The sequence below is a fragment of the Heterodontus francisci genome, chromosome 10 (assembly GCF_036365525.1).
Source record: "Heterodontus francisci isolate sHetFra1 chromosome 10, sHetFra1.hap1, whole genome shotgun sequence".
Lineage (NCBI taxonomy): Eukaryota > Metazoa > Chordata > Chondrichthyes > Heterodontiformes > Heterodontidae > Heterodontus > Heterodontus francisci.
The window spans coordinates 72,131,421-72,140,662 of record NC_090380.1 but is presented as its reverse complement, the minus strand read 5'-3'; positions in this window follow the sequence as shown (position 1 = coordinate 72,140,662).

Genomic DNA, 9,242 nt, shown 5'->3' with positions numbered 1-9,242 from the left:
TGGGTGGGGGGTGGTGTGTGTGGGTGGGGTGGTGTGTGTGGAGTGGGGTGGGGGGTGGGGGTGGTGTGTGTGGAGTGGTGTGGGGGGTGGGGGTGGTGTGTGTGGAGTGGGGTGGTGTGGGGGGGGTGGGGGTGGTGTGTGTGTGGAGTGGGGTGGTGAGTGGGGTGGGGGGTGGTGAGTGGGGTGGGGGGTGGTGTGTGTGGAGTGGGGTGGGGGGTGGTGTGTGTGGAGTGGGGTGGAGGGTGGTGTGTGTGGAGTGGGGTGGGGGGTGGTGTGTGTGGAGTGGGGTGGGGGGTGGTGTGTGTGGAGTGGGGTGGGGGGTGGTGTGTGTGGTGTGGAGTGGGGTGGGGGGTGGTGTGTGTGGTGTGGAGTGGGGTGGGGGTGGTGTGTGTGGTGTGGAGTGGGGTGGGGGGTGGTGTGTGTGGAGTGGGGTGGGGGGTGGTGTGTGTGGTGGGGGGTGGGGGTGGTGTGTGTGGAGTGGGGTGGGGGGTGGGGGTGGTGTGTGTGGAGTGGGGTGGGGGGTGGGGGTGGTGTGTGTGGAGTGGGGTGGGGGGTGGGGGTGGTGTGTGTGGAGTGGGGTGGGGGGTGGGGGTGGTGTGTGTGGAGTGGTGTGGGGGGTGTGTGTGGAGTGGGGTGGTGTGGGGGGTGGGGGTGGTGTGTGTGGAGTGGGGTGGTGAGTGGGGTGGGGGGTGCTGAGTGGGGTGGGGGGGGTGGTGTGTGTGGAGTGGGGTGGGGGGTGGTGTGTGTGGAGTGGGGTGGAGTGGTGTGTGTGGAGTGGGGTGGAGGGTGGTGTGTGTGGAGTGGGGTGGGGGGTGGTGTGTGTGGAGTGGGGTGGGGGGTGGTGTGTGTGGAGTGGGGTGGGGGGTGGTGTGTGTGGAGTGGGGTGGGGGGTGGTGTGTGTGGTGTGGAGTGGGGTGGGGGGTGGTGTGTGTGGTGTGGAGTGGGGTGGGGGGTGGTGTGTGTGGTGTGGAGTGGGGTGGGGGGTGGTGTGTGTGGTGTGGAGTGGGGTGGGGGGTGGTGTGTGTGGAGTGGAGTGGAGTGGGGTGGGGGGTGGTGTGTGTGGAGTGGGGTGGGGGGTGGTGTGTGTGGTGGGGGGTGGGGGTGGTGTGTGTGGAGTGGGGTGGGGGGTGGTGTGTGTGGTGGGGGGTGGGGGTGGTGTGTGTGGAGTGTGGTGGGGGGTGGGGGGTGGTGTGTGTGGAGTGGGGTGGGGGTGGGGGTGGTGTGTGTGGAGTGGGGTGGGGGGTGGGGGTGGTGTGTATGGAGTGGGGTGGGGGGTGGGGGTGGTGTGTGTGGAGTGGGGTGGGGGGTGGTGTGTGTGGAGTGGGGTGGGGGGTGGTGTGTGTGGAGTGGGGTGGGGGGGTGGTGTGTGTGGAGTGGGGTGGGGGGTGGTGTGTGTGGAGTGGTGTGGGGGGGTGGGGGTGGTGTGTGTGGGGGGTGGGGGTGGTGTGTGTGGAGTGGTGTGGGGGGTGGGGGTGGGGGTGGTGTGTGTGGAGTGGTGTGGGGGGTTGGGGTGGTGGGTGGGGTGGTGTGTGGGGGGGGGTGGGGTGGTGTGTGGGGGTGGGGTGGGGGGGGGGTGGGGTGGTGTGTGGGGGTGGGGTGGGGGGGGGGTGGGGTGGTGTGTGGGGGTGGGGGGGGTGGGGTGGGTGGGGTGGTGTGTGGGGGTGGGGGGGGTGGGGTGGTGGGGGTGGGGTGGTGTGTGGGGGGGTGGGGTGGTGTGTGGGGGGGGGGTGGGGTGGTGTGTGGGGGGGGAGTGGGGTGGAGGTGGGGTGGTGTGTGGGGGGGGGAGTGGGGTGGTGTGTGGGGGGGAGTGGGGTGGTGTGTGGGGGGGGGAGTGGGGTGGTGTGTGGGGGGGAGTGGGGTGGTGTGTGGGGGGGGGAGTGGGGGGGGGAGTGGGGTGGTGTGTGGGGGGGGGAGTGGGGTGGTGTGTGGGGGGGAGTGGGGTGGTGTGTGGGGGGGGGAGTGGGGGGGGGAGTGGGGGGGGGAGTGGGGTGGTATGTGGGGGGGGGAGTGGGGTGGTGTGTGGGGGGGGGAGTGGGGGGGGGAGTGGGGTGGTGTGTGGGGGGGGGAGTGGGGTGGTGTGTGAGGGGGGGGAGTGGGGTGGTGTGTGGGGGGGGGAGTGGGGGGGAGTGGGGTGGTGTGTGGGGGGGGGAGTGGGGGGGGAGTGGGGGGGGGAGTGGGGTGGTGTGTGGGGGGGGGAGTGGGGTGGTGTGTGGGGGGGGGAGTGGGGGGGGGAGTGGGGTGGTGTGTGGGGGGGGGAGTGGGGTGGTGTGTGGGGGGGGGAGTGGGGTGGTGTGTGAGGGGGGGAGTGGGGTGGTGTGTGAGGGGGGGAGTGGGGTGGTGTGTGAGGGGGGGAGTGGGGTGGTGTGTGGGGGGGGGAGTGGGGTGGGTGTGTGGGGGGGGAGTGGGGTGGTGTGTGGGGGGGGAGTGGGGTGGTGTGTGGGGGGGGGAGTGGGGTGGTGTGTGGGGGGGGGAGTGGGGTGGTGTGTGGGGTGGTGTGTGGGGGGGGGGTGGGGTGGTGTGTGGGGGGGGGTGGGGTGGTGTGTGGGGGGGGAGTGGGGTGGTGTGTGGGGGGGGAGTGGGGTGGTGTGTGGGGTGGTGTGTGGGGGGGGGGTGGGGTGGTGTGTGGGGGGGGGGTGGGGTGGTGTGTGGGGGGGGGGTGGGGTGGTGTGTGGGGGGGGAGTGGGGGGGGTGGGGTGGTGTGTGGGGGGGAGTGGGGGGGGTGGGGTGGTGTGTGGGGGGGGGGGGGGTGGGGTGGTGTGTGGGGGGGGAGTGGGGGGGGTGGGGTGGTGTGAGTGGGGGGGGTGGGGTGGTGTGTGGGGGGGGAGTGGGGGGGTGGGGTGGTGTGTGGGGGGGGAGTGGGGGGGGTGGGGTGGTGTGTGGGGGGGGAGTGGGGGGGGTGGGGTGGTGTGTGGGGGGGAGTGGGGGGGGTGGGGTGGTGTGTGGGGGGGGGAGTGGGGGGGTGGGGTGGTGAGTGGGGGGGGTGGGGTGGTGTGTGGGGGGGGAGTGGGGGGGGTGGGGTGGTGTGTGGGGGGGGAGTGGGGGGGGTGGGGTGGTGTGTGGGGGGGGAGTGGGGGGGGTGGGTGGTGTGTGGGGGGGGAGTGGGGGGGAGTGGGGGGGGGTGGGGTGGTGTGTGGGGGGGGAGTGGGGGGGGTGGGGTGGTGTGTGGGGGGGGAGTGGGGGGGTGGGGTGGTGTGTGGTGGGGGAGTGGGGGGAGTGGGGGGGAGTGGGGTGGTGTGGGGGGGGGTGGGGTGGTGTGTGGGGGGGGAGTGGGGGGGTGGGGTGGTGTGGGGGGGGAGTGGGGGGGGAGTGGGGGGGTGGGGTGGGGTGGTGTGTGGGGGGGGAGTGGGGGGGGTGGGGTGGGGTGGTGAGTGGGGGGGTGGGGTGGGGTGGTGTGTGGGGGGGGAGTGGGGGGGGTGGGGTGGGGTGGTGTGTGGGGGGGGAGTGGGGGGGGTGGGGTGGGGTGGTGTGTGGGGGGGGAGTGGGGGGGGTGGGGTGGGTGGTGTGTGGGGGGGGAGTGGGGGGGGTGGGGGTGGGGTGGTGTGTGGGGGGGGAGTGGGGGGGGTGGTGTGTGGGGGGGGAGTGGGGGGGGTGGGGTGGGGTGGTGTGTGGGGGGGAGTGGGGGGGGTGGGGTGGGGTGGTGTGTGGGGGGGAGTGGGGTGGGGTGGGGTGGTGTGTGGGGGGGGAGTGGGGGGGAGTGGGGGGGGTGGGGTGGTGTGTGGGGGGGGAGTGGGGGGGGTGGGGTGGTGTGTGGGGGGGGTGTGGGGGGGGGGTGGGGTGGTGTGTGGGGGGGGTGGGGGGAGTGGGGGGGGGTGGGGTGGTGTGTGGGGGGGGAGTGGGGTGGAGGTGGGGTGGAGGTGGGGGGGGGTGGGGTGGTGTGTGGGGGGGGAGTGGGGGGGAGTGGGGTGGAGGTGGGGGGGGGTGGGGTGGTGTGTGGGGGGGGAGTGGGGTGGAGGTGGGGGGGGTGGGGGTGGTGTGTGGGGGGGGAGTGGGGTGGAGGTGGGGGGGGTGGGGTGGTGTGTGGGGGGGGAGTGGGGGGAGTGGGGTGGAGGTGGGGTGGTGTGGGGGGGGGAGTGGGGTGATGTGTGGGGGGGGGAGTGGGGGGTGGTGTGTGGGGGGGGAGTGGGGGGTGGTGTGTGGGGGGGGAGTGTGGGGGGGGAGTGGGGGGTGGTGTGTGGGGGGGAGTGGGGGGGGAGTGGGGGGGGAGTGGGGGGGGGTGGAGGTGGGGTGGTGTGTGGGGGGGGAGTGGGGTGGTGTGTGTGTGGGGGGAGTGGGGGTGGTGTGTGTGTGGGGGGGAGTGGGGTGGTGTGTGTGGGGGGGAGTGGGGTGGTGTGTGTGGGGGGGGGGAGTGGGGTGGTGTGTGTGGGGGGGGGAGTGGGGTGGTGTGGTGTGTGGGGGGGGGAGTGGGGTGGTGTGGTGTGTGGGGGGGGGGAGTGGTGTGGTGTGTGGGGGGGGGAGTGGGGTGGTGTGGGTGTGTGTGGGGGGGGGAGTGGGGTGGTGTGGTGTGTGTGGGGGGGGGAGTGGGGTGGTGTGGTGTGTGGGGGGGGGAGTGGGGTGGTGTGGTGTGTGTGGGGGGGGGAGTGGGGTGGGTGGTGTGTGTGGGGGGGGGAGTGGGGTGGGGTGGTGAGTGTGGGGGGGGGGAGTGGGGTGGTGTGGTGTGTGTGGGGGGGGGAGTGGGGTGGTGTGGTGTGTGTGGGGTGGGGAGTGGGGTGGTGTGGTGTGTGGGGGGGGGAGTGGGGTGGTGTGGTGTGTGGGGGGGGGAGTGGGGTGGTGTGGTGTGTGGGGGGGGGAGTGGGGTGGTGTGGTGTGTGGGGGGGGAGTGGGGTGGGGGTGGTGTGGGGGGGGTGGGGTGGTGTGTGGGGGGGGGAGTGGGGTGGAGGTGGGGTGGTGTGGGGGGGGGAGTGGGGTGGTGTGTGGGGGGGGGAGTGGGGGGTGGTGTGTGGGGGGGGAGTGGGGGGGTGGTGTGTGGGGGGGGAGTGGGGGGGTGGTGTGTGGGGGGGGAGTGGGGGGTGGTGTGTGGGGGGGGAGTGGGGGGGTGGGTGTGTGGGGGGGAGTGGGGGGGGAGTGGAGTGGGGTGGAGGTGGGGTGGTGTGTGGGGGGGGAGTGGGGTGGTGTGTGGGGGGGGAGTGGGGTGGAGGTGGGTGGTGTGTGGGGGGGGAGTGGGGTGGTGTGTGGGGGGGGGAGTGGGGTGGAGGTGGGGTGGTGTGTGGGGGGGGAGTGGGGTGGTGTGTGGGAGGGGAGTGGGGTGGAGGTGGGGTGGTGTGTGGGGGGGGGGTGGGGTGGTGTGTGGGGGGGGGGGGTGGGGTGGTGTGTGGGGGGGGGGGTGGGGTGGTGTGTGGGGGGGGAGTGGGGGTGGTGTGTGGGGGGGGAGTGGGGTGGAGGTGGGGTGGTGTGTGGGGGTGGAGGTGGGGTGGAGGTGGGGTGGTGTGTGGTGGGGTGGTGTGTGGGGGGGGAGTGGGGTGGAGGTGGGGTGGTGTGTGGGGGGGGAGTGGGGTGGAGGTGGGGTGGTGTGTGGGAGGGGAGTGGGGTGGAGGTGGGGTGGAGGTGGGGTGGAGGTGGGGTGGTGTGTGGGAGGGGAGTGGGGTGGAGGTGGGGTGGTGTGTGGGAGGGGAGTGGGGTGGAGGGTGGGGTGGTGTGTGGGAGGGGAGTGGGTGGAGGTGGGGTGGTTGTGTGGGGAGGGGAGTGGGGTGGAGGTGGGGTGGTGTGTGGGGGGGGGAGTGGTGTGGAGGTGGGGTGGTGTGTGGGAGGGAAGTGGGGTGGAGGTGGGGTGGTGTGGGGGGGTGTGGGGTGGAGGGGGGGGTGTGGGGTGGAGGTGGGGTGGTGTGTGGGGGGGGGAGTGGGGTGGAGGTGGGGTGGTGGGTGGGGTGGAGGTGGGGGGTGGGGTGGAGGTGGGGGGGTGTGTGGGTGGAGGTGGGGGGGTGTGTGGGTGGAGGTGGGGGGGTGTGTGGGTGGAGGTGGGGGGGAGGGAGTGGGGTGGAGGTGGGGGGGAGGGAGTGGGGTGGAGGTGGGGGGGGGAGTGGGGTGGAGGTGGGGGGGGGGAGTGGGGTGGAGGTTGGGGGGGGGGGGAGTGGGGTGGAGGTGGGGGGGGGGAGTGGGGTGGAGGTTGGGGGGGGGGAGGTGGGGGGGGGGGAGTGGGGGGGAGTGGGGTGGAGGTGGGGGGGGGAGTGGGGGGGAGTGGGGTGGGGGGGGGGAGTGGGGGGGAGTGGGGTGGAGGTGGGGGGTGGGGAGTGGGGGGGAGTGGGGTGGAGGTGGGGGGGGGGGGAGGGTGGAGGTGGGGGGGGAGTGGGGGGGAGTGGGGGGGAGTGGGGTGGAGGTGGGGGGTGGGGAGTGGGGGGGAGTGGGGTGGAGGTGGGGGGGGGGGAGGGTGGAGGTGGGGGGGTGTGTGGGGGGGAGGGGGGTGTGTGGGGGGGAGTGGGGTGGAGGTGGAGGTGGGTTTGGTGTGTGGGGGGGGAGTGGGGGGTGGAGGTGGGTTTGGTGTGTGGGGGGGGGAGTGGGGTGGGGGGGGGGTGGAGGTGGGGGGGGGGGTGGGGTGGGGGGGGAGTGGGGGGGGAGTGGGGTGGAGGTGGGGGGGGGAGTGGGGTGGGGGGGGAGTGGGGTGGAGGTGGGGGGGGAGTGGGGGTGGGGGGGGAGTGGGGTGGAGGTGGGGGGGGAGTGGGGTGGAGGTGGGGGGGGGGGTGGAGGTGGGGGGGGGGAGTGGGGTGGAGGTGGGGGGGGGGGTGGAGGTGGGGGGGTGTGTGGGGGGGAGTGGGGTGGAGGTGGGTTTGGTGTGTGGGGGGGGAGTGGGGTGGAGGTGGGTTTGGTGTGTGGGGGGGGAGTGGGGTGGAGGTGGGTTTGGTGTGTGGGGGGGGAGTGGGGGGGGAGTGGGGTGGAGGTGGGGGGGGGAGTGGGGGGGGAGTGGGGTGGAGGTGGGGGGGGGAGTGGGGTGGGGGGGAGTGGGGTGGAGGTGGGGGGGGAGTGGGGTGGAGGTGGGGGGGGGAGTGGGGTGGAGGTGGGGGGGGAGTGGGGGGGAGTGGGGTGGTGTGGGGGGGGGGTGGGGTGGTGTGTGGGGGGGGAGTGGGGGGGTGGGGTGGTGTGTGGGGGGGGAGTGGGGGGGTGGGGTGGTGTGTGGGGGGGGAGTGGGGGGGAGTGGGGGGGGTGGGGTGGGGTGGTGTGGGGGGGGGGGAGTGGGGGGGGTGGGGTGGGGTGGTGTGTGGGGGGGGAGTGGGGGGGTGGGGTGGGGTGGTGTGTGGGGGGGGAGTGGGGGGGGTGGGGTGGGGTGGTGTGTGGGGGGGAGTGGGGGGGGTGGGGTGGGGGTGGTGTGTGGGGGGGGAGTGGGGTGGGGTGGGGTGGTGTGTGGGGGGGGAGTGGGGTGGGGTGGGGTGGTGTGTGGGGGGGGAGTGGGGGGGGTGGGGTGGTGTGTGGGGGGGAGTGGGGGGGGTGGGGTGGTGTGTGGGGGGGAGTGGGGGGGGGGTGGGGTGGTGTGTGGGGGGGGAGTGGGGGGGGTGGGGTGGGGTGGTGTGTGGGGGGGGAGTGGGGGGGGGTGGGGTGGTGTGTGGGGGGGGGAGTGGGGGGGGTGGGGTGGGGTGGTGTGTGGGGGGGAGTGGGGTGGAGGTGGGGTGGAGGTGGGGGGGGTGGGGTGGTGTGTGGGGGGGGAGTGGGGGGGGAGTGGGGTGGAGGTGGGGGGGGGGGGTGGGGTGGTGTGTGGGGGGGGGAGTGGGGTGGAGGTGGGGGGGGGTGGGGTGGTGTGTGTGGGGGGGGAGTGGGGGGGAGTGGGGGGGAGGTGGGGTGGTGTGGGGGGGGGAGTGGGGTGATGTGTGGGGGGGGAGTGGGGGGGTGGTGTGTGGGGGGGGAGTGTGGGGGGGGAGTGGGGGGTGGTGTGTGGGGGGGGAGTGTGGGGGGGGAGTGGGGGGTGGTGTGTGGGGGGGGAGTGGGGGGGGGAGTGGGGGGGGGTGGAGGTGGGGTGGTGTGAGGGGGGGGAGTGGGTGGTGTGGTGTGGGGGGGAGTGGGGTGGTGTGTGTGGGGGGGAGTGGGGTGGTGTGTGTGGGGGGGAGTGGGGTGGTGTGTGTGGGGGGGGGGAGTGGGGTGGTGTGGTGTGTGGGGGGGGGAGTGGGGTGGTGTGGTGTGTGGGGGGGGGGAGTGGGGTGGTGTGGTGTGTGGGGGGGGGGAGTGGGGTGGTGTGGTGTGTGTGGGGGGGGGAGTGGGGTGGTGTGGTGTGTGGGGGGGGGAGTGGGGTGGTGTGGTGTGTGTGGGGGGGGGAGTGGGGTGGGGTGGTGTGTGTGGGGGGGGGAGTGGGGGTGGGGTGGTGTGTGTGGGGGGGGAGTGGGGTGGGGTGGGTGAGTGTGGGGGGGGGAGTGGGGTGGTGTGGTGTGTGTGGGGGGGGAGTGGGGTGGTGTGGTGTGTGGGGTGGGAGTGGGTGGTGTGGTGTGTGGGGGGGGGAGTGGGGTGGTGTGGTGTGTGGGGGGGGGAGTGGGGTGGTGGTGTGGTGTGTGGGGGGGGGAGTGGGGTGGTGTGGTGTGTGGGGGGGGGGGAGTGGGGTGGTGTGGTGTGTGGGGGGGGGAGTGGGGGGGAGTGGGGTGGAGGTGGGGTGGTGTGGGGGGGGGTGGGGTGGTGTGTGGGGGGGAGTGGGGTGGAGTGGGGTGGTGTGGGGGGGGAGTGGGGTGGTGTGTGGGGGGGGAGTGGGGGGTGGTGTGTGGGGGGGGAGTGGGGGGTGGTGTGTGGGGGGGGAGTGGGGGGGTGGTGTGTGGGGGGGGAGTGGGGGGGGAGTGGAGTGGGGTGGAGGTGGGGTGGTGTGTGGGGGGGGAGTGGGTGGTGTGTGGGGGGGGAGTGGGGTGGAGGTGGGGTGGTGTGTGGGGGGGGAGTGGGGTGGTGTGTGTGGGGGGGAGTGGGGTGGAGGTGGGGTGGTGTGTGGGGGGGGGAGTGGGGTGGTGTGTGGGAGGGGAGTGGGGTGGAGGTGGGTGGTGTGTGGGGGGGGGTGGGGTGGTGTGTGGGGGGGGTGGGGTGGTGGTGGGGTGGGTGGTGTGTGGGGGGGAGTGGGGTGGTGTGTGGGGGGGGAGTGGGGTGGAGGTGGGGTGGTGTGTGGGGGGGAGGTGGGGTGGAGGTGGGGTGGGTGTGGTGGGGTGGTGTGTGGGGGGGGAGTGGGGTGGAGGTGGGGTGGTGTGTGGGGGGGGAGTGGGGTGGAGGTGGGGTGGTGTGTGGGAGGGGAGTGGGGTGGAGGTGGGGTGGTGTGTGGGGGGGAGTGGGGTGGAGGTGGGGTGGAGGTGGGGTGG